This window comes from Equus przewalskii, chromosome 8 (genome assembly GCF_037783145.1).
Source record: "Equus przewalskii isolate Varuska chromosome 8, EquPr2, whole genome shotgun sequence".
In the NCBI taxonomy this organism is placed as follows: Eukaryota; Metazoa; Chordata; class Mammalia; order Perissodactyla; family Equidae; genus Equus; species Equus przewalskii.
The window spans coordinates 6,451,235-6,476,988 of NC_091838.1; the positions used below are offsets into that span (position 1 = coordinate 6,451,235).

The following is a 25,754-nucleotide window of genomic DNA, read 5'->3' on the forward strand; positions in this document are numbered from 1 at the left end:
GGATTAGCTGATAGGACCCACTTGGCTCCAACCTCTTCACCCTTCACAGATGTGCTTTCCATCTGATGGATCCCAGCAGGCTCAACCTGACCTTGATCTTGAGGAACAATTCTGATCTCAGCGAGGCAAGACTTCAGCACACAAGTCCAATGCCACAAAGTCTACGTGATCTGCCCCCATTCTGGTGTGCTCCTTGCCTCTCAGATCTCAACTCCCATTAGTTTCCCACTTGCTTGCTTCCCTCAAGCCACGTAAACCTCCCTGCTCTCTAGAAAATTTCTGATCCACTCCAGCCTCAGAGCCTCAGAGCCTTTGCACCTACTGTTCTCTCTGCTTCCTCCCCCTGGGCCATTCCTCTCCCAGATATCTGGTTGGATCACTCCACCATCTTATTTTTCGTCTTATTCAAATGTCACCTTAGATGTCTTCCCTGACCACTCTATTTAAAATGACAACTCTTTCCAATGCTTGCTATCTCCCTTCTTTATTTTTCTTTAAAGTATTTAACATCACCTAGCACACTACGTATTTCACTTATCTTTCTTTTCTTTATCTCCTGTCTCCTCTTGCCTCTTGCCACTAGCTACACGACAACAGGAATCTTTGTCTCTTTTTGTGTGATTCCTGACATCTAATATCACACCTGTCACAGAGAAGACATTCAATAATCAATTGTTGAATGAATGTGTGACTTACTTATGCAGGCCTGATAAATGGGCTTCTGCCTTATTGCCGAGGCCCGGATCTTGTTTTGGCAACTGTCCTTCAACATCAGCACCTCTAGGACTAGTCCTGTTTCCTTAGGACTTAGATCCTGACCCTGAACCCCTACCTAGGTGTGTCTCCCATTGTCTCCCACAGACTTTTCCCTAATCCCAACACCCCTGAATTTCTGAGCACTTCTATTCCTGGATTTTCCCATCATTGTAGTGTACTTGTCTGTAGATCATTCATTGCCTGGTCTTTATTTAGTCAACAAATCATTTTCCAGTGACTTCTATATGGACTGAGAAGTATACAGTACCCTAGAGACAAAAAGATGAAGAGGACACGACCCTCGGATACCTGGGTGTTCTGATTGCCTTAAAACCTTGTATAGGGGCCGGCCCCATGGCCTAGCAGTTAAGTTTGGCACACTCCGCTTCAGCAGCCTGGCTTTGATTCCTGGGCACAGACCTACACCTCTCATCGGCCATGCTGTGGTGGCGACCCAGATACACAATAGAGCAAGAATGGCACAGATGTTAGCTCAGGTCAAATCTTCCTCAGCAAAAAAAAAAAAATAAAACAACGAACAAACAAAAACTCCCTCGTTTGTCTTTTAGTTTAGATCTTTAGTTCTTCCAGAAGAGCCCCACACATCTTTAAAGATGAGGGTCTAGTTTCAGGTCCAAATTCTGTAAGTGTGTCCCATCCCATTGTAATGAACATGCTAGGCCTCATACCGGCAAAAACTAGAAGCCGGCCTTGTGTAACATATACTGCAAAAAACAGGAGAACGCCTGAAAACCCTACATTGTTGATTTTCCACTTCTGGATTTTTTCCTTAGGTTATTTTCAGAAATACTGACCACTTTTTTTTTTAAACAAATTCATAATGTTTTACTTAGCAAACCGCTGTTTCCTTCCTCTCCTCCTTTAGGACGTTCTTCACTTAGCAACGTAGGCAATACCAAGCTTGTTCAAACAGCCACGGGTTTAGCTCTCACAAATCTGAAACTCTCCCTTTGGCTTGGAAGTGGAAAAACTTGTAGCTTCCTAGGCGCCCCTGTTTTGTTTGTACAGGTTACCGCCCTGATGGTTCTGATACCCGATGCCCATCAGGTATTTTAATTACTGAAAGTCATTACTTTCCACAAAGAGCTTCACTTAGAGAAGCACCGTGAGATACATTCTAGCTCATGAGAAGTCAACAGTGGCTCTGAAAAATAAGCCTAATTCAGTGTGAAGGTCATTTAACAGCCCATCAGATAACTCTGTCCAAACCCATTCTTTATCTGGTTATTGCTAACAGTGTCTGGAGTTCACAAGCCGTCCACCACCAAACACATTAATTGAATGCAAATGTCATCAACTTCTCTTTGCTTGCTTTGCCTAGGAAGAATGTTAGATGGGAAGATACCCCGGGCTTCAACATTACTTACAAGCTATATGAGTGTGTTTATTGGTCCAATGGTTGATTTTTCCATCACCAGTTCACTCACGCTCCAGGATTACTGTGCCAAGCTCAGGGCACAGACCTGGAAGAAATGTGTTAGGACTTTTTAATCTCTCAGCCCACAGTCTGCCTACCACCCATGAGTCAAGTTCTTTTACAAACACATTATAACGAGGAATTAACTTTCTTCTATTGCAAACCCAAGTTGAATGAATTGTACTGTAAATAATTACTTTCCCTAGTCTAAGAAGTGGAGTGGCCCTGGTGAAGGCTGAGGAAAGGCAGCCGAAGCAGACGTGCTTGTTCTGTCACCCACAGGGCGGAGTCCTGGCCACTGACTTCCCCATTCAGGCCAGACTGCGCTGGTATTCCCATGCAACCTAAGGTTTCAGCCATAAGAAAAATTTCTCAAAATAGCATGGTTCTTTTATAATTGTAACCTGGTAAATATTCCCTAGAAAAGCTCCTTTGTTTCTGGACCTCAGAGAACTCACAATTTCCATCATCTGAAAACAGTGAGAGAATGAATTTAATCATTTTAAGGCCCAAGCAGTAGACCCCACTTCCTTCTTTCATTCCTCTGGATTATTCCATGAATAAAGTTTTCCCAGGGAAATTTTCAGTCCCTTCCTCTCTGATAATTATTTTTCCCAGAGAATTTTCTCTGTCATCTTAATAAAACCTTCTTAGATATGGCTGCCTCATCAAGCTCTCGATGGATCTTCCATTCCTTTCATTGCTAAACTCTTCACAGAGCAGTTGAAATGCTCACTGCCTTCATTCCTCCCCTCACAGTTGCTTCTTACCTCCTGTAATTTGAATCCACATTCACCAATCATGAAGTTTTAAATACCGAAAGCATTCTACTAAGTCATCAGGCTTCTTCAACATTTGACACTGTTGATTGCCCCTCCTTCATGAAATGTTCCCCTCTTGGTTTCTACTACTAAACACTGGGCTTTCTTCTGACAGTTTCTTCTTCATTCCCTCATTCATTCTGCTTTCTGCATTCTCCCTTAAGTAGAGGCATTTCCCAAGATTCAGTCTTTAGTCCTCTTGTCCTTCTGTCTGGCATGCTCTTCCTTCATCAAAGGCTTCAACTGTCGCCTCTAAAGCAAATCACTCTTGACTTTGTCTCTCGTGCTGACATTTCTTCTGAGATCTTAACCCAGTTCCAATTGCTTCCTGTTAACCATCATGAAACTATCAAAGCTGCGCTATCAATAAACATCTTCTAAACTGAACTCATCATTTTCCGAGAAGCTGTCTCTGCTCCCCCATTTACTGTCTTGATAAATGTCGCCTGAGTGTGCACGTCACTCCCTAGAGAAACCTTTGTGTAATGCAGTTACCTCCCTTCTACCCTTCAGTTAGTGGGCAAACCCTGCTAGCTCTCCCTCCACACTGTTGCTGGTAAGCATCCCCTCCATCTTATCCTTTCGGCTGTCTTCTCATCCAGCCCCTCTTCTGCTCCCTCGAGAACATTTGCAGTATCTGCCAAACAAGGTACCCTGGCTCCAGTTCTCCTTTCATACATTCACTCACTTTGAGTCCAGAATTATCATTCTGTAGCAATACTAGTTCTAAACGGTTCCCTCTACTGCATGAAGTTCACTCTTTGGCCACCCTTCAAGCCTTGCTTGCTTCAGGCCTTCACATATAGCCTACGCTCTGGCTATACTTTTCACTTACGGTTCCCAAATGCACTATCAAGCATCTATGCCTTTTGTGATTCTATACTCTTGGCCTAGAATATTCTTTTCACTCTCCCCTTTTATCTGGGAAACTCCTACTTACTAGTCCAAGTCCAGCTTACAATTCGAATTCTCTTCATATTATTCCCCGTGTCTTCCACTATCATCACCTCATGAGCAGAGGCCATTGCTCCTCATCTGTATTCCCATAGCTCTTTATAGACTGCAAACACCTTCAACCTTGAGGATTCATCTTATTTAGGACCTAACTCAGTGATTGACATATAGCAGGGGCTCCATGAGATCACTCACTTTGCAGATATTTATTGAGTGTGTGTCATATAATGCACACTATTTTAAGTGTTGACAATATCATGGTGGAAAAAGTAGACACAATTCCCACCTTCACAGTGTTTATAGCTTAGGGGGAAATTATAATAGACAGTTGCTCTAAAGAAACAACCACTGTTTCTTTAGCTTGATTGCATTTCCTGTGCCTGGTATCATCTTTATTAACCCAAGGGAGTAACTTCTTACATGTGAAGGTGCTAGTTGCCTGAACTACTAATTAATGCACAATTATCTGGTAATAAGTTTAGATATCAATAGGAAAATTTAACATTATGGTGATCTGATGCCTAGAACTTGCCTTTCTTTTTTCTTTCGCTAAGCAAAGAACGAGAACTTAAAACTGGTTCAACACAAGGTTGACATAGGGGAAGACATATTGTAGAAAAGAGACATGTTGTAACTTTGAATCACCTCTGATTAACTAACCCAGCTGAATACACACCCTCCAGGAGATCCACCTGTTCTGTAGATTCTATGACCCCTGCTACTACATATACCTCCCAGCTGCAATAAGACGATAACTTCCCTCTTTTGAGTTCTGTAGGAATGTGATGACCCCGGACAGAGAGTCTATGCTGATAGCCATCATCAGTGAAAACTGAAAGATCTGGTGTGGCAACTCCCAGTCTGTAACACCAGAGGGTCAACATTCCTAACCCATCCCCCATAACCCACTGGCCTATATAACTGCTTCAAGATCCTGTGCCCCCCTTAAGATGGTTCTTTTGGACATTAGTTGGCCATCTTCCTCTTACCAGCAAGCTGTAATAAAATGCCCTTTCTCTCCCACCATCTTGCCTCTTGACAATTGGCTTTTGTCTCGAAGCTAGCAGATAGTACCCTTTGTGCAGTAACAAAATGGAAGAACAATAGAGAAATATGGTAAATGTTAAGGTGCGCATTTGTGTGTAAGTGTGTTTTTCTGAGGTGGTTGGAGGGATGTAAGTCAAAGAGAAAAGATGAATACACTGGCAGAGGCTGAAGAGACACAATGCTAGAGAAAAACTGGGTGCTGAGTAGGAGTTGAGGCCACATCTGCTTTTACAAGTTTTGGCAACTTTCCGCAACTTTCCTGACCATCCCAGAAATCACAGGTTTTATATCCAATATCCTGTAACATTACTGAGTTTTCCAGACAGCCGGCTGGATTTTTCCAGGCACTGGTTAGGTCTGCAATTGCTTTAGTAGGCAAGCTGAACAAAAGGCAACCACTCGGTTCTATTCAAAATGAGGACAGCATTAATTAACTTAGAAAAAGGGAAGAATAAGGCAACTCTTAGGGGTACTTTGGATTCACTGTAATTAATGACTAAAATTTCCTTAGGATTTTCTCTTAGGGTGCAAGATACATTGTAAACTGCTTGGTACTGCTAATCTTCATCACTGTGTTCTTTAATTTAAAGGGGTAATTTACTGTTACCATTTATCTCACCTAAAAACATCTCAGTGTTATTACTAAAACCATACTGTTATAAAGGCTGAGATAAATCATGTGGCAGATGGCAGTTTACACCTGCAAACTGAAATCAGCCTTAGTCACACAAAACAGCCTACTGACACTCCCAGGCACGACGGGAAGGCGCAGGGAGCACTTTCTCAGAGACTCTTTCCCCCACACAAATTGAAAGGCTCTCAGAACACAACCCATTGTCTGCTCCTGATGACTGTTAATGAGAACTCTGAATTGAGAACCAGCCAGAGCCTTTTTGCTCTCCTTTCCTGGTCCCCATGGTCCCCTCCATTTGGACAGATCCCCTCCTAGCATGACTAATAGTGTTGGTAACATTTCCTGACCAACGTCCCAGTTAAGGCTCCTCCAAGAAATCCAAACACTAGATCCTCTGTCATCCTTCCAATTCCGTTTCATTCCACAGTTGAGGTTTCTTTGCTATAGACACAATTTCTCTGAACACAAGAGATCAGAAAAAGTGAGTGTGGTACGGAGAGCGAATGAAGGATAAACATGGGTATAAAAATAAGAATATTTCAAACTGAGATCAAAGAAGAGGCCAGAGAAGTAATTTCAAATGAGAAAAAGATGAGTGTGAATATTGTTTGAGTCCTTAGGGTATATCAGTTACTGTACTAAACATTTTACGTCTATTGTCTCATTTAACCCTCAAATCGACTACCTCTGAAGCAGCTACCATTCTTATTTCCATTATAAAGCTATGGGAAAATTTTCAGAGAAGTCAAGTAACTTGAGGACATATACCTAGTAAGTGAAGGAGTGGAGGCTTGAATCCGGCTCTGGATGAAGCCAAAGGTTTGGCTTTTAACAGTTTTGAATATTGCTCTCATTAATTCCAGAATCAGTGATAGTTTGGTAATTATATAAACAAATTAAAGAATGTCTTAGATGCTTATATAGTATTTATTAACCCCAGAATGGTGCTGTTGTGAAAAAGAATGTTCTATTCAAAAGCCTTATTGAGGGCCAGCCCAGTGGCATAGTTGTTAAGTTGGTGCTCTCTGCTTCAGCAGCCCAGGGTTCACCGGTTCAGATCCCAGGCACAGACCTACACGCCACTCATCAAGCCATGCTGTGGAGGCGTCCCACCTACCAAAAGTGGAGGAAGATTGGCACAGATGTTAGCTCAGGGACAATCCTCCTCAAGCAAAAAGAGGAAGATTGGCAACAGAGGTTAGCTCAGGGTCAGTCTTCCTCACTAAAAATAAAATAAAATAAAAATAAGAAAGCCTTATTGAAAAGGAGCCACTGACTACAGTGACCCACCCTCAAAGTCTACTCCACATTTCTGTTTTTACAGTTTGGGACTCTGTGGCAGAGAGGCCACACCACATGCTTGCTGTGCTCTGTACCTCTTTTCCAGGCTCCCAAGTCTGGAGGAAACCAGACTGCATGAGAGAACTAAGATGGTGGCCCGAACCACGTAACTCTTTTAAAGATGCATTGTCTAGAAAGCGGGGTCATCACACACCACTGTGTCACGATCCATTAGGGATTTATTACCAAAATAGAGTTCAAATCCCCAAACAACAAATTTCTAAATAAATTAGAACAAAACCATTTAAAAATGAGCATTTATTGAACACTCACTATGTGTCAAAAGTGCTAAGAACAAACATCTCATTCCATTCTCATTAAATCTCTAAGACCAATGTTTTTATCTGCATTGTACAGATGAGAAAATCAGTCCTAGGAGGTTAAACACTTGGCTTCGGAGTCTTCCCGCCACACGTGCCCCCTTATCCTTGATGCTGCAGTTCCTCTTACTTGCAAGCATGTGCTAACATGTTTTCATGAGTGGTATAGAAAAGGGACACGTTATACAGAACCACCAGCTGAAGCATGCATGTGGGAATGTGTGGCACACGTGAGAGCTGTTTATCGTATGTGTCAAAGTGATAGAAAAGCAAACATCTGTTCTCGAGGCATAACAGAGGACTAAGAAATATAACTTGCCATTGGCTCCATCATCTAATTCCTGGCTATCTCTGGAAAGTAGCTCACTTCTGTTTCCTCAATTTACAATTAGGAAGAATATTTAACATCTATTCCTCATGGGAATGTTTTAAGAAAAACTAAGGTATGGAACAACCATTTGTAAATATTTCTCATTTGATAGGTTAATCTACTAGTATCATGGCATGTTGAGGAGTTTAAATTTTACTCTTTAAGCCATTAATTGCTGCTGCAGGTTTCCAAGGAGAAGCATAATGTGACCAAAGTAACATGGTGGGGGTGGGAAACACTGGAGGGCTGTGTAGAATGGATTGAAAGGAGGACGCCTTCTTTAAGTGGGTTGATGTGACAGCGAGGTTATAAAGTGTGCCGGAAGCACCGAAGGCTGGGTGTGGGTTGAGTGGGGGAAGATGATAAAGGAAAATGTCGTGTGGGAGCGCTCGGGGAGAAAAGAAACATCTGACCCGCCGGTGAGGTAGAAGGTGCTGCACCACCTCCTTGCTTTCTCACAGGCTTGGAAACATCAGAACGATGTGCTTACTTTAGATTCCAACCAGGAGACTTAAGATTTGATGGCAATATGAAATGGGTATGCATTAATCATCTTCTTAGAAGCCGATACATAACAGCTGATTCAGAAAATATATTTTTCAAGACCCTTCCAACTCTATGAGAAAAGGTTCTTTTTAACGTTTTAGCCAATATCTGGAGCAAGGAGCCTCACTTAGGGTGGCATACAAAGCTATACACAGTATGTTCGCTACCAAGAAGATGCTCCTGCAAAGCTCCTCAGATTACTTCCTTTTCCGTCTATCTCTCAGAAGGAATCAGATGAGGATCTGAAAGCTGGTTATAAAATTTTGTTACTGTGTGGCTGTGGCCACATTACCTAACTTCACTGAGTCACAGTTTTCTTGTTTCTGAAATTGGAACAAGCATAGTAATAACCTTACAGGGATTGTATCAGCATGAAATGAGTACGAGCTATGTACAGCCAGTGTTCATATTTTAGTGTCCACTGCATTTCAGCTGCATGAGTGTCAGTTACTGTATGAAGGACAAAATCTGCTAAGATTGCGAAGGTCAAAGAAGACACGGCCCCATAAAGGTACGCATGTACTTCTTTTGCTATTCCCTGGATGGTATTTATTCATTTAAAAAGATACAGGAAGACCGAGTTAACTAGAGTCTAAGTCTTCACTTTTCTGGTTTGGATTTTAGAAAGAACTTTGAATCTCTTGAATTAGAAGAACTTTTAAGAAAAAAGTAGTTAACATGCCACAGCACCAAATCAGTGCTGTGAACAAAACAACGTGAAGTGAAGAGCAATGTTTAGAAAGCAGGTCTTCAATTCCTGTAGAAATACTGGTGCCACAAGAACACTATTTTTTGTGTTAAATATGTCAGTCACGTTGCGCTTTTGACAAGAATGCTCTACTTTGCTGTGCATGCAAATTCTTTTATTCTAATTTGCTATTTGTTACAATAAAATCTCTGTCTGCTTCATTACTCCTCTTAATAGGGTAGGGAACTGAAAGTCGGATGGCTCACACTGGGACACACAGGGGGTCACGTAGTGAGAACTAAGTTTGTGATGGGGTCATGTGCTCAGGCCAGCTACCTCACAGGGCCATGAGCATCAGAATCACCGCCGTTCTGTGCTGCCACCCACAACAACATCTGAGTTTTTTCTGCTACCACAGCTCTCACTCCCTTTTCCTGACTGAACTCTTCTTACAAAGGGCAGACTCTCGAGCCCCTTCTGCCCTAGCTTGAGGCTGTGTTAAAGGACACACAGAGAAACTTTGGATAGTGTTGTTTGCTCACGTCAGGAAATGTCTCTCACACCACACACACAACGCACAGAACACACACATATACACACACACAAACTTCTGGCAGAAGGCTATGCAACAATACTCAGATTGTGTCTAGGATCTCAGCAGCTCCCCTTCTATAAACCAGTTCAAGCTCGTCGACACTGTCACTAGAAGAAATAATTAATGCCTTTCCTGGACTCTGCCTTTCTCCACTACTCTCTTGCACGGTAGTTTTATCTCCAAACTTTTTGAAAAGGAACTTTCACATATCCATCCATCACCCAAGACTGAGTCCTGAGAGTGGTCCTTGTAGATTCTTCCTTCTCTCTCACCATGAATCCCCTCATCTATTGAATATTATGCCATCAACAAGTCTGTTATTTCCAGTATGTTTTGAATCTTTTTCCTCCCTGTGACGGCACTTGTTGAGACACACTTCCTTGCTTGTCCCAATAATTGTAGCAACAACCTAATTGGTCTGCCTGTTTCCCACCTTTTACCTCTCAAGTCTATCCTCCTCATGCTGTTGGAGAATGTTCTAGAAAGCCATGTCGCTTCCGTACTGAAAATGCCTGAGTGATTCTCATTATCTACGGCAACATTTCCTGAGTGTGTTTGATCCTAAGAATCATTAAACATTTAGATTATGTGGCCCAAGCCTCGAACCTTCAGAATAATTCATCTAATCAAAGAAGTCTGGGAAATACTGACAGATTAAATATTGTCAAATAAGCTCTAAATTCCCCTGTAGGGCACTCGAAGTTCTCCATAAGCTCATTCCTACTTATGTCTCCAGTTTCCTCCTGCCTTGAACATACCCTCTCCAAACGTGTCCCTCCCCCACTTCCCGTCCTCTAATCGCCCACCTCTCCATTGGATTAAACCCTCTCCTCTGGTCTCATATGGTGCTCAGAACATTTCTCTGTCACTCATTCAGTCACAGTTCAATGATCGCACACCCTGACCGACAGCAGTCCAAGTCCCCGCTTGCTCATTGATAGCATCGCTTTTTCAATCAGGGTTCCTGGATGCATGCAAAAAAACCGACCGTGGTGAACTTACCCAGAAAGATAATTTACTGAAAAGACATAGAATAGCTCACAGAACTGACAGAAACGCGAGAGACTTAGGCTCCAGAAAACAGGCAAGAATCAAGAAAACAGGCAAGGCCAAGGTCATTCACAGTAACAATCTCGCTACCTGTTCGATAGCTGCTGTCGTACACTGTCCACCACCAGAGCTGGATTGCTGATGTGTCTACTCTACTCACAGAGAGTCTCCCAGCTGACCTTGTGTTTGCATCATTGTCTCAAGTCCAGACAGAGGCATCTCCTTGTTTGACCTAAGCCACGTACTCACATGCTCGTTCAGTGGTTCTTAAAGTGTGATCCCTAACCAGCAACATGCACATCACCTGGGAACTTGTTAGAGATGTAAATACTCAAACCCCGCAGGGGGTGTGGCCCAGCAATCTATGCTTTTAAAAGCTTTCCATGTGATCCTCATGGACGACAAGGTTTGACAGCTACTGTTAAAGCTACAACAGGGCAGGAGAATTGGCCTTTTATGTTCCAGAGTGGGACCAATGCCCACATGCCAGAAAGAGGATAAAGGATGCTCAGATGCTGAATAGCAAAGAAACAAAACCAACAGTAAGAAGCATAAGTCTACTGTACATTTTTTTGCAACTCTAAATTTCAGGAAGACTAAGAACTTGCCTACTATCAAAAAGACAAATCCTAGAACAATTCAAACTCAGTGGCACCTGGCCCTACTTCACTGCATTCCATATTTACGAGACCCCGTCAAGAGTAAGTGTCTCATGTCCATTTCAATTTCACCAACATAAACATGAACTTACGTCTTAAAATCATACATGAAAGTAACTTTGATTGTTGTGTTGTTTTAATATCACCTATTGATTAAAGCTTTGACAGCTCAGATGAACATGGGGTGCTGCTTTTCCTGATGGCTATTTCTGCAGAGCTTCTAGGATTAGCCAAGTAAATACATGATTTTGATTCAGCTAACTGACATCTCAAGACATCCATTGGTCCTATTTGACCTCATCAACCTCCAAAACAAAATGATATTATCTACATAACTCTGTTTACTTTGGTGCACAATAAATCACCTTTCCACTTGAAAATAGCAAACTATGATTGCTTTGTTATTAGGTAATATTTATTGAGTGTTTGCCACATGCTACACACCATTTTGAGTTCTTCACATGTATTAAGTAAGTCATTTATTATCACAACTCTAACACTTAGGTACTAATTTATCCCCATTTTCATATAAAGCAATTGAGAAAAGGTAAGGTTAAATAATTTCAACAAAGTCTCACAGCTAATAAGTGGTGAAGCTGAGCTTTCATTCCAGTAGGTTGGCTTCATGCTAGGCAGGCTAACCACAAGGTGACCAACTGTCCCAGGGTTTCTGGGACCCGGGGGTTTCCTGGAATGTAGGACTTTCAGTGCTAAAATTGGGAGAGTCCCAAGCAAGCTAGGAAGGCTGATCACACTGCAGCCACTATGCTGTCATACAAAATAAATTTCTGTCCATTTTTTCCCCCCTCGAATGCCATTACAATAGTTGTGCTAATAACTAACAGCCAGAGTTCCAGGACACCGTGGACCCGTGTGGCTGGACAGGGGCATAAAGGTCTCAGGTATCTGCTTCTCTTCCGTCATTCCAGAGTGTCCATCACGTAAGGCCATCGCTTCATGCTCCCTTTCAGGAGACAGGACCCACCATGCAGAGCTTTGCTGTTCTGGAGATGCCCCTGGACTTCCCCAAATATTCCAGTACAAACTAGGGCAAGAGATTTCAAGAACTGGACTCAATACAAATTGTCCCCGTGTTTTTCTTCGGAAGAACAAAAACTTTTAACAAAAATCTCAACAAAACTGGAACCAAAACTTCAACCAGTGAGTTTCAAGTTTGTAACTGGGAGTTATAAAGGGACAATAGAACAAGGAACTGGAGAGAATGATAATGAGGAAAGGAGGATAGCAGAGCTGGAAAACGTAGTGGTGATTTAAGTTCCTTAGGCACTCAAGACGGCAGAAGACAGCACGCACAGTGCTCCTCAAACACGCTCATCATTTTACAGCTGCACAGAAGGGAGGGTGCCAGGTGATCTGGAGTCCCCACTTGCAGAATGGCTGGTGGCAGTAATTCTCACCTCCAACCTCAGGAGGGACCCACCTTCAGCCTCAAGATGTGAAACTGTGAGAACTTCCTTCCGGGTTGTGACGCTTCTATTATTTGAGCTATCTAGTTAGAGATCTAAACACTGAAATTTAAAAGAAAGGATCCTTGGCTAATGTCTTCTGTCCCCACTTGCATGTCCACAGATAATCCCTTTAATTGTTTCTTGTAGTAGCTACTTTTTAAAATGGGTTTTACCTCTAAATAAAAACCTTACGAAGCAAGTTCTAGATTTCCCTGTTTTTGATATTATCTATTTGACGTGCTCTCTCTGTTGAGACATGTTGTATTGGTTAATATGAAGAAAAGAGAGGACCTCAGAGGTCCTTGGCTCACACCTTGAGAACTGCTGTCCTAGCTCTTTGGTACTCTCTCCTTTCCAATCTTACTGTTCTCTTTTTCTGGAATTTCATAGTTATATGTTAGATCTCATGTATTGATATTCCATAACTCTGAATTTTCCCTTCTATTTTACAACATTTAATCCTTTTGTAATACTTTCTAGAACAGTTCTTCAATTTGAATTTCTACTGATCCATTGATTTTTGTGCGTGCATGGAAAAAATTTTCAGAGTTCTTTCTCGTTTCCTGGTAGTTACTTAGCATGCTATTCTCTTTATCTTTCTTCCTTTTTAATGGATGGAAAATTCTGGTGAAACTTTCTAAGGATAACAATGACAGTTTTTAAAGGGTTATTTTCTGTTCCTTGTAATTTCTTTTTGTTTTCTCAATGGTCATTTTTAAGAACGAGGCGACAGAAAGCTGACTGAGAGAAATGGGTATGTGGGTGGGACTTGTCAATTATCGAACTTGGTTCTGAGATGCCTGGGCAAGAATCAGCCATTTCACTGGAGACCCCTAAATGCCTGAATGGGGTGGACTTTATTCAGAGGGCATTGATATCTTTATAGAAAATCTCCTCCGTTCTGGCCTGGAGTGGAAGCAATGTCCGTGGGATGTCCAGACCCTGAGACAGTCCAGAGGTCTGTGGGGACGATCAGCAACCTTTATGGCTGTATTCCGTTTAAGTCTGTGCTACGTTAGCGCCGCCTTTGTCTTACTCCATCGGTTTCCACTCCTTCATCCGCTTCCTGTCTCCTTGAAATTGGTCTACGTCTCATGGTGGCAGATATTCTTACTCTGTCATTTTTCCTGTATATGCATGCCCCGGGCTGCTCTCTTTAAGCAGAGCCATGCTCTCTTTTACCTTATACTTACAATTGCTGATGATAATGCTTTGTATTTACTTGTTTTCAAAGCACCTTCATATTTGTTATTTTGTTTTAATCCTATAATGCTCTCTAGAAGGAAGTGCAAATGGGGGGTATTTTCATGTCTGTTCTCCAGATGATAAAACCAAATGCAAGAGAAGTTAAGTATCTCATTCAGTAACATTTGAGGGATTAAAGACAAAATTGGAAATAGGACCTGGGTCTCCTAATTTCTGGTTTGATTTCCAGTAAGCCAGGCTGCCTCTTGCAAGAGAATTACATTTGGTGTCAGGAGAGCTCAATTTAAATGCTGGCTGTGCTGTTTACTTAGGTGGGTAACAACTAGAGTTTTGGTTTCTGCAATTGTAATCCAAGATTGTAATAATTATCCTACTTATGTTTTCTTCGCAGAATTGTTCTGATTAATAAAGTGAGACGATGTTTGTGAAATTGTCTTATAAACTGTTTAATACACATATTAAGTATACTCTTTCTAGATAATAAAGTAACTTGTATATACTTCAAACTGCTTTTCCAGATAGACCTGTAGAAGAGATATATTCATATGGTTCCAAAATCAAGAGTTAAAAAGAACCATATAGGAAAATGATTGCTTCCACAGTGTCCCGATCCATGTCCCTATCTCCTAGCAATGTTTAAGAGTAACTATTACCATAGCCTTGACAATGGAGTGAGTCATCAAATTCCTGGATTTTTGCCATTCTATAAGAAGTGAAAGATAGTTGTGATTGTTCTGGTCATCTATTGCTATATTCCAAAGGACCACCCTAAATCAGCCTTCATTGGCTTAAAATGAAACAATCATTTAATTTGCTCACAAATCTTCAATTTTAGTAGAACTTAGTGAGGTCAACTCATCCCTGCTCCATGCAATGTTAGCTGGGACAGTTCAATAAAGCTGGCCTGTCTCCTTCCAAGACGGCCTACTCACATGGTGGGCAAGTTGGTCCTGGCTGTTGGCCCCTGTCTACATGGGCCTCTCCACTAGTGGGTTTGTGCTTCCTCACAACATGGTGGTTGGGTTCTAAGAGAAAGAGACAGGATGTGGAAACTGCCAGTTTCTTGAAGCTCTGGCCAAGAAACTGGTCCCACAATACCTCTGTTGTGTTCAGACCCCAGACTCTGGAAAAGGGCCACCTCCTGATGGTAGGAGTGCCAAATGATTCTGGGGCCATGTTTTGAAACCATAAGTGTAGTAATGTTCGAATTAGCATTTCTTTTATTCTAAGTACAAATGAGCATCTTTTTACAAACTTAAAGGTTGTCTATATTGCCTATACTAAACTATCTGTTCGTATCTTTTGCCTATTTTTTCTCTACTTGTTTAATAGAAATTTTCTTATTTATTTCAACGATATTTTTATGGAAGAGGGAGGTGAGCCTTTCCTTTGTGATCTGAGTTACAAATCATTTATCCCAGCTTGTCTCTCTTTTTGATTTGCTTATGATATTTTTACCCCATGCAAAAGATTTTTCTTTTTTAATGTAGTTGAATTTTACAATCTGTTATTTTATGGCTTACGGATTTGCATCTATAATTAGAAAGACCTTCCTCTTTTATAGGAGTTTACTCATGTTTTTATCTTGTATTTTTATTGTTTGATTTTTTACATTTAAAACATTGATTGATTCAGAGTAATTTATCTTCGTATATGCACGAGGTATGTTTCTTTTTCAAAATGAACTTGAGCTTCACCTCCACTAGATCTTATCCTTCCATTGTAAAAAAAAGAAACCAAAAAAAAGCAGGTGGCCTTTTTACTGGATCACACTAAATTTGCAAACTGACTTAGGGAGAACCGACACTCATATGATAAATGTACCTATTGAAGAATGGAGTATTTTCTAATTTCTTCAAGTATTATTTTGTGGCCCCCAAAGTGTTCAGAATGTTTTCTCATGTAGGTTTCTCATAATGCTTTTTAATTTTTCTTCTTTTTTTTATTGCTACTGCAAATGAAATCTGTTCTTCTATCTCCTCTTATTTATACATAAAGCCCATTGATTTATCATTATTTATTTTGTGCCCTATTGTATTACTAAATTTCCTTATTGTTGAAGTAGTTTTACAGTTTAGTTATCTTGCAACTTTTCAGTATGAAATAGTATTTTCAGTTAAGATTATCTTAACTTGGGGCTGGCCCCGTGGCCGAGTGGTTAAGTTCGCGTGCTCCGCTGCAGGTGGCCCAGTGTTTCGTTAGTTCGAATCCTGGGCACGGAGATGGCACTGCTCATCAGACCACGCTGAGGCAGCGTCCCACATGCCACAACTAGAAGAACCCACAACGAAGAATACACAACTATGTACCGGGGGACTTTGGGGAGAAAAAGGAAAAAAAAATAGAATCTTTAAAAAAGATTATCTTAACTTCCCCTTTTAATTTCTTTTTCTTTCTTTTTAATTTCTAATTTCTTTTTCTTTTCTTAAATGCATTGGTTAATATTTCAGTCCAATGTCAAATTGCAATGTGTCAGTGGACATTATTTAATTTTTCCTGACTTCAACAAAATGCTTCTTGCATTTTCCCATAAAACATGATGCTGGGTCAATGATTTTTTTCACATTGTTTACAACGATCACATGCTTTTTCTCCTTGACCCTATAAAATGATGACTTACAGTTCAACATATTGACTTAACTTACCTTTCTAGAATAAATCCACTTGGTAATGATTTACTATTCTTTTAAGGAACTACTGAGTTTGATTTGCTAATATTTTATTTGGATTATGTTCTTTATTAGATTGGTCTGTAGTTTTCTTTGTGATCTTATCATTCCTTTGGTGTTAATGTTATACTCACTTCATAAAATGCACTTAGGGACTTTCCTTTTTTACTATGATCTGAAAAAATTTAAATAACATTAGAATAATATGTTCTCTAAAGGTTTTCTAGAATTCCCTTAGGAAAACATTGAAAGGAATAAAAGCAACTTTTGGACTACTTTCTGTATTTCTTCTTTGGAAATCTATCTGCCTAGATTTTTCATCTTTGGTTGAGTTTTGGTAGATTACATTTTTCAAAATATTCTTTCTTTTATCCAGGTTTTCAAAATTACTTGCACAAAGTTAGACCGAAAAACTCTTATGATTCTTTTTATTTCCTCTTTTTCTGTGAAGATACCTTAACACTTGTGGTCTGAGAATTTTATGAGTTCATTTCCATGACCTGAAAGGTTAAATTTTTTCTATTTTTATTTCTAGTCTTTGGAAGAAAAATTTCCATTAAAATATTAAGCTCCTTGGCTTTATTCATACTTGCCACAACACTTTCCATGATAGATTTATTCGGAGAACAATTCTATCCTTTTATGAATATTAAAGTCTACTTTAGCTGGATTTAAATGAAATTCTTTCCTAGAAGGACATCTTAGTGATTATGGTCTGAGTATTTTAACTGTGAAATAAGGTCACAAGCTCTTCACAGTCCCTCCCTGATAGTGCATAAGACATAGCTCCTGCTAGAAGCAACACTTCAAGAAAAGGCAAAGGATTTTATTTAATTTGAAAGACCACCAATAAAAGTTCATGAATTCAATCAACTTGCAAGTTATCTGCTTGAACGGAGGGTCTTAGTACATTAAGTAAACATTCCATGGACGTTGGAATTTCTTATTAACCACTCAGATTTATAATAACCAGTTTAGCTCATATAGTTCCATAAACACATTCTTTGTTTTTCCACTAGGCTTGTATTTCTCACAGGACAACAGTAAACTAATTTATTTACTTCAAATATTTATTTTCATCTATATAGAGAAGAGAGAATCTCTCTCCCTACTTTAAGAACATACAGGCAGCGTGAGTTACTGCTCTCTTCTTGAGTCTTGTAGGAGTTGGCTCTTTGTTTTCAAAAATGTTGTAACAGATGAGAAAACCAGGCCCTGGGAGGCTTCCTGTCTTTCTCTGGGCCACACAATTATTAATGGCTGAGCTGAGCATAGAGCCCAGGTTTCTGGACTCCGTCCCTCTTAGATCTGATGGTTTAGTAGTGGAGACAAATATGTGAGGCGAATACAAGGAAGTCAGTGATAATGAAAACCTGAATAGGGCCTGGAAGGTGGGGCAAGCTTCATAGGAGAATGAAGGGCTCTCCACCAGAGCGGACCACCAGAGCAAAGACCCAGGGACAGGGTGTCCACAAGCAAAGACCCAGGCCTCATCCAGAAACTGGACGGCATTATGCTCAGTGAAATAATCCAGACACAGAAAGGCAAACAGTGCATGATCTCGCTTATATTTAGAATCTAAAATAGTCAAATTCTTAGAAGCAAAGAGTAGAACAGTGGTTGGCAGGGATAGGAGAGATGAGATGCTGGTCAAGGGTACAAAGTTTCAGTTATGCAAGATGAAAGAGTGCAGGAGATATAATATACAGCATGGTGACCATAGTGAACAACACTGTGTTATACACTTGAAGTTTCCTCAGAGGGTAGATCTTAAATTGTCTTCTCACCACACACACACATACACAAGCTAATTACTATGTAGAGGTCATGGGTAAGTAATGTAGCTTGATTGTGGTAATCTTTTCACAATGTATACGTATATCAAAACATCAAGTTAAACACCTTAAATATATATAATTTTTCTATGTCAAAGTTATCTCAATAAAGTTAAAAAAAGGAAGAGAAACTCTATAGCAAGTACGGCTGGAGCAGAGGGTATGTGCCTGGAGTAGGAAAAAACTGAGGGAAAGAGATCATGGAGAGATCCTGACAGTTTTTAATCACAGGCTATAGAAATGGAACTTTTTCTCTGTGTGACGGGCAGCTTTAGACACTGGAGCACTCAAGGGGTAGACTGGGTCTCAAGGGGTAGACTGGGTCTCAAGGGGTACAAGGAGACTTATTATATATACTTTGTACTGCTTGAAGTTTTTACTATGTGCACTTATTGCTCTTTAGAGAGAAAAAAATTTAGAACAAAAATGAGTCATTAAAACCACCACAATAAAGAAAGATTATCTGAGCAGGCAACCACCAGAACGGGAAGATGCGAATCCCGTGTTTATCAATGAGGCCAAACTTCACTTAAAAGGTTCATATTTTTTCTACTTGAAGAAGCTGCCCCAGAAGGTGGCTCGAAGAAGCGATTTAACTCTGAGACCCTCTGGGCTGTTTCTCGGGTAAGGCACAGCCGGAGGAGAAAGGGCCTGAAATAATCATTATGATCTGATCATCCCCTATCAGGCAATGATTGAGGCCCCAGAGAGAGAGAAACTCAATATCCATGGTGCCATATAACCCCAGACATAAATAGTGAGGACAAAAACACCTATTAGAACAAGTCCAGCGGGGAGAACAAGTTTAGAGGAGATAATTAATTGAATCCGTCCACCAAGAATGTCAGGTTTCTTGTACTTTTGTGTATAAAGTCTGCAAGTAAGCCAGCCAGTTACTCATTACCAGTCAAAAAGCAGCTGAAGAACAGAGCTAGCTGGAGATTAGAAACCCGGGAAACCTGGGGAAAGCACATGGCAGCTGAGAGGTCTTGACCCAGATTGGCTGGAAAGGCAATGGATCCAGGAGGTTTACAATGAAATACTCACATCCAAAATCTAGTTAATAATAGAGACTTTGTGATTCTTAATCTCTGCGTAAAGATCTGACTGGATTTGAATCATGTCTGAGTTCGCATGATGATTCTGTGAAAAAGGGTATCAAGACAGAGTGACATAAGCCATCTCCATACACAACTATACAAAATGCAATGTCAACTCTTCTCTCTGCACTTAGCGGGAAGATGGCCCTTCTGTAGTCAGATTTAGTTCAAGTGATATCAGTCTTCAATTAAGTAAGAAATTTTACTTTAATAACCAACTAGCATTCATTTTTGCTTGTTTATTCCGTAGCATTTGCTGTCTTTTAAATGACTTCAGCAGGCTGCCAGCCTGTTCCTCACATTAATCCTTTCCAGCATTTGAGATGCTGCTGGAGCACGTCCTGACATTACATCATCACGTAACAGATTTTCAGTAACTAGTTTCTAAGACTGAAGGAAATAAGGAAAGAAGGAAGGAGGGAAGAGAAAGAGGAGAAGAGAGAGAAGGAATGAACAAATCAACTACAAATCCTACAGAATCCCTTCTGTTCATATATTTTCTTTGTTTTTTGCTTTACTTTCCCAGCCCAGTAACATTTATTGAGTGTGGTGATACATTTTAAAGGCTATCATATTTTAATATCACCTTATAATGATAGTAAATCTCCATAAAGCCTTCAATTTTAATTTAGAAATTTTAAGGAAAGATGAATGTCCACGGGAACAAAGTTGACAGAGGTGCCTTTTAAAAAAACCAGTACCCACGTCTGCAGTGCAGTGTCCGGGGTCACATCTGCTCTTTTCTGAGCACATTGATCAGGGATATGAAGCTATGACAGGAATTGGTGAACTTCTCAGGCAGAAGGTCATTCTGTGGAAGATGCAGAAATGATGACAGGTCAGCGATTATTTTAGCTTTGTGGTTAGATTTTGTGTGTTCTTGTTTATCAAGCAGAAGATAGTGATTGTTTTCTTCATTATCCAACAAAAGCAAGAAAGGAAACACTCCTTAACTAAAAGAAGCAGAAGAAATATTTTCAAAACTCTCTTTTGGAAGAATCTATTGAAAGGAATCAGCTAGTGGAGAAATAAGCAGGACTAAATACAACCTATAATTGTTAGCTAATAGATGCCCTGGCTTCAGCCCTGATGGCTATTTTGGTGGATTTCCTCATTATATTTCACCAAAAATTTTACATCTTGCCCACCAAACTATGAAAAGCTAAGTGTGTAGGAAATAAATGACCAAAAAATAAACAAAAACCCTATGGTTTGCTTTTGTTTTTTAGCCTTCAAATGTAAGTAGTTAGACAGCCATACTTAAATATTGACTGGCTCTTTTGCATTCACAAATAGGACATATTATATTTAAATGTCAGTGTCACCCTCTGAACTATGTCATATTTAAAGATAATTATTTCCCCTAGTTTTTAGGAGTTTAGGGATTTGCTCCAAGGTTTACATTAATAACTTTTTTCCATTAATCAATAATTTACATTATTTTTAATCATTTGTCTCTGTGAGAATCTGACAAAATCTTATGTTTACAGGTAACTATTATTCAATAATGGCAAAAATAGAAATTATTTTCCCAAGAGATTTATAATTAATTTCATGAGCATTTACAGCTCACTTCCCTGCATCTCAGTAACCTCATCTATAAAATAAAAACTTTGGAAGGGGTAATTTTAAACAATAATTCGGCTCTTAAAATATCTATCTTTCTTACATTTATATAGTTTAAACAGACTATTTTCTTTCTTAACTTGGTGGCCTACTTTAATTGGCAGCTGGAGCAAAATTTCCTTTCAACATTTATAATGTTTCACTATCAACTTTTCCTATAATTATATTCCCACATTTTATTTTATTTTTTGTTGAGATATAATTGACATATAACATTATATTAGTTTCAGGCGTACAACATAATGATTTGATATATGTGTATATTGCAAAATGCTCATCACAATGAGTCTAGTTGATATCCATCACCACACATAGTTATAATTTTTTTTCTGGTGATGAGAACTTTTAAGATCTACTCTCTTAGCAACTTTCAAATATACAATACAATATTATTAACTATAGTCTCACATTGTAAATGACATTATCAATTTCCATCCCTTTGGCCACAGAGAGTATTTCCTTTCAATGATCCATAAGCTGGTCAAACCATTGCGGAATTTTGATTATCCAAGGGATCTCTCTCTCTCCATTGAGGCAAGATTTATTCACTCAGTTCTAACACTTACCAAAGAACCACCCTCGCTTCAGAAGGTCCGAAGGCGAGCATCCCAAGTGTTCATAGTGATGCAGAGATGCCTGTCACGTAAACATAGACAACAAAGTTTAGGAACCTGTTTGGAAAGATGATTTGCTGAGTAGTCAAATGTGATAATTTGTTAAAAGTTAAATAACTAGAGTTGATAATCACAGGAAGAATACACCAAGGGTGGGCATAGCCATTCAGTAATAATAGTGTGACAGTTAGAGGAAACCTCGTTACCCCAAGTTTACTGTTAACTCGAGCCCTATCTGGTTCCCACTTCCACAGTCAGAGCTCTCAAGGACCTTTAAGTTCCTTCTTAACCAGTATCAAGCCAGTTATTTTAGAAGTAGGAGGCGGCACCGAGGTTCAAAAGAGGTAAGCGTGGGGGAACTAAAAGGAAGAATCGCACTACACAGTACAGACTAATATTTTACTTCTAAAATGTGGCGTGGCAAATACTGTAGTCTGTCCCCCAATATTCGTTATTGAAATAAATTACTAAAATGGAAACCTCCATTTTGCTGCTGGGCCAATTGTTTGGGACGTTAAAACTGCATATCTCCCAGCCTCCTTTGCTGTTGCATGTGGTCGTGTCATTACGATTATGTTTTGGCCAATGAGATGTAAGCGGAAGTTTCCTCTGGCAGCTTCCGTAATACTCCTTACGAACGAGGCGGCCTGCTTGTTGCGGCTCTTCTTCATCCCTTCCTCCTTTCTACCACCTGGAACCGAGACGGCTGGACCATGAGGATAAGGGCACCCACGAGGGAAGGCAGCCTGGTGAGGGGGGCCGAGGCCGAGTCCCTGAGCACACCTTGGATCAGGCTGCCGTATCAACCCTGCAGTGTGCACCTCTGGACTTGACTTGGAAGAAGTAAAATTCTATCTCGTTTAAGCCATTGGTATCTCAGGACTCCCTAACATGTAGTGAAACCCTGTCTCAACAAACATGGGTGGTAAGTGCAAATATAGTGGAATTTTGTGAAAGGTTTATGGAAAGCCATGTGCGGCAGATGCAAAAATGGGCTCTGAAAGTAACTAGAAAGAGTTCTAATACGTTTCTAATCTGCAGGGTCGAGAGCTAGAAGCTCAGTTGTCATCCGGCAAACCATCCCTATGGTCCTAACTGGGGACATAATCGTGTTCCGATCATAGGTCTTACTTACTGTATTAATTCCTATTAACTTCTGGGACTTAATGAAGGACATCCTGATGGCTAAGATTAATGCCCCAGAGCTACCAAAATACCTATAGGTAATTCTGATCAAGCTTTCTCCATATTTACCTCAGGAAATGTCTCTTTTCCAGAAGATCCTAAACGTGAATAGAACCACTGTGAAAGATTGCTTCTCCTGGATATGGGGGTAAAAAATTTGACTAGTGTATTTGATTAAATCATTCCAACTCAGTGTTCCACTGAGTGGATGTTAGGAGTAGACACTCTCCTGTAGTCTCAGAGGGGGTAAATATCAGAAGGTGACGGAATTTTCCACGACTTCTGTATCAATTTGGATCCGTCCAACTCTTACTGTTGGACATTGTTTTCCATTTCCTAAGTGGATCAGAGATCTCCATCGTTTATACTGATTTCCTTTGTTCATCTAAAGAATTTTGACAAAAACAAAAATAGTCTACAAACATTGAAAAGCTCTCTTCCTCAACCCCCTATTGTTATCTCTCAGGTTGACAGAAAAAAATGCTTCCTTGAATATTTTAGGATATCCTTTCTTCTCCTAGTGTCTTGTTCTTGCATGTAGAAAGCAGCTTTCTAGCTTAGTGTTGTCTGTATAAATCACACTTCGTTCACTGAAATGCAATGCATTGAGATGTTTTCTCATTTCTCCTTTTAAGCAACACCATCTCATTTCTAGCCTTGCAGTCACTAACTGCAGTATTTTTTTCATTGTTTTCTCACACACTAATGGCATTGTCCATTTCTAGTTTCAAATCCTTACTTGCCTGACTTGGCATTAATTTGTTATCTTGCTTCACTATGTACCATTGCTAGTGGGGGTGTAAAATGGTACAGCCACTGGGGAAAATGATTTGGTACTTCCTCGGGAATTTCAATGGAGAGTACCGTATGATCCAACAATTCCACTCCTAGGTAGACACCCAAGAGAAATGAAACTTTTGTCCACACGAACCTGTACATGAATGTTTATAGCAGCATTATTCATAACAGCTAAAATGTGGAAACAACTGAAATTTCCATCAACTGACGAATGGATAACAAATGTGGTGTAATTATACAATGGAATGTTATTCAGCCATACAAAGGAATGTAGTACTGACATGGGTACAACATAGGTGAACATAGAAAACATTATGCTAAGTAAAAGAAGTCAGACACAAAAGGCCATATGTTGTGATTCTATTTTTATGAACTGTCCGGAACAGGCAAATCTATAGAGACAGAAAAGAGATTCATGGTTGCCAGGGACTTGGGAAGGGAGGAGAATGAGAACAGAATTTTTTTGGGGGGTTGTGATAATGTCCTGTTATTAGATAGTGGCGATGCTTGTACAAGTTGGTGAATATATTAAAAATCACTGAATTGTAAATTTAAAAATAATAAACTATAAAATATATATATAAACTTGCCACCTCACTAACTAGAGACATTCAATCTGAGAAGGGTATGAGATGAGAGATTGGAAGAGAAAAATAATCTGATAGATATGGTGTCATGCCATCCTGAGCAGAAAGAAAGGGAAATCTTTCTAGTCCCCTTTCCCTTCCTTCTCAAGCCCTATTCTTCCTGAAGCTGCACTGGGAAAGGAGAAGCAGCCTGTGTGTGGCAAGTGTGACAGAGGACATAAAATCACTCGTTACACCCAGATCTGTCACCAGAGTGTAAAAATTCAGAATAATCACTCCAGGCTGGCCGTGGCCGTTATAGAAAGTGACAGGAAAGGGACGAAGAGCAATATTTGCTAGCTGGTATTAATAAAGAGCTAAGGCTCATATGACATGTCAGCCCATAAACATCTCATTCCAATCTATCCAAATGAAAGCCTGCTAGACACAGTTAAAACCATCCCATGTGCATCCCTTTTGTTGAAATGACCTCTACAGCTGGATCCCTTGATCCAGACCTGAGCACATGCCCTTCAGTTCTATGCTCTGTGGTCATAAGAGACCTTCTCACTTTCCTTCCAGCCGTGCAAGGCTGACCAGCATTGTTCCAGAGAGAAACCAGTTCCAGGCTGCATTTTGGAGCAACAGCCCATTCCTTTGTAGCTAATAGACCTAATGGCCTTACAGGGAAAAAGTGGAGAACTTTGCTGAGGAGCCAGAGACCAGCGGGCAGCTGACTACGCTGGATGTGGAGCTGCAGCCACTGGCAGGAGAAGTCAATGTCTCGCCCCCCTGCCGGATGATGCCCAGACCTCACCCATCATCCATGTCATCTCTACTGCCATTCATACTCGTTGAGCAATTGGCTAGAAACCTTCCCAGCCCTCCTGCTATTTGCCCCAGATGCTTCAATCTGGCAATGCTGAGCTCTTTCTATTCAGGCAGTGAAGTGGGAGCAATCTCTTTCCTCATCTCAATCTTTATAGATCTAGGGCAGAAACGGGTAGTTTCCGTCTTGCATTTCACAGCTTGGGAACTATACTAGGCAACCTGGCCCTTGAGACAAACAGCCTTGATTCTTCCTCCCCAGGGCAATTGATGTTATTAACCCCTTTGAACTTCAAATCCCTTCTCTGTAAAATGACAATAATAATACCTAACTCAAAAAGTTGTTTGGATTAAATGAAAGACAATTACTGCAGAACATCCGGCCCAGTGCGGCCTCACTGTCTATTTACAATGAATGCTGCCAATATTATTGAGGTTCTTGTTTGAATTTTTAACTACCAATTCACTAAAAATCAATTCGTGAAATAAACACTTCGTGGAATGACTAAAATTTACAAACTGCAGTTTTTAGCAATTTTAATAAAAATATTTTATTTTTGATTACATGTAATCAAATAAATTCTTTTGTATGTTCTTTTGTATGTTGGCTTAACTAAGCTTGATTGGTTACCTGATAAA

At 40.1% G+C, this 25,754-nt stretch overlaps 1 long non-coding RNA gene across 4 annotated transcripts; it reads right to left on the bottom strand.

The window, feature by feature from the left end:
* Nucleotides 1-19,722: 19,722 nt before the first annotated feature.
* LOC103567560 (uncharacterized) lies at nucleotides 19,723-22,311 on the bottom strand. 4 transcript variants are annotated; one of them, XR_011542947.1, is made up of 4 exons: nucleotides 22,142-22,274; nucleotides 21,691-21,760; nucleotides 20,204-20,309; nucleotides 19,723-19,888 (listed from the first exon to the last, which is right to left on the bottom strand). It is a non-coding gene; the product is annotated as an uncharacterized lncRNA (long non-coding RNA). The 4 variants fall into 4 exon arrangements; XR_011542946.1 differs by lacking the exon at nucleotides 19,723-19,888 and having other exon boundaries at nucleotides 19,978-20,309; nucleotides 21,873-22,260; XR_011542948.1 differs by lacking the exon at nucleotides 19,723-19,888 and having other exon boundaries at nucleotides 20,169-20,309; nucleotides 22,219-22,311.
* Nucleotides 22,312-25,754: the final 3,443 nt, after the last annotated feature.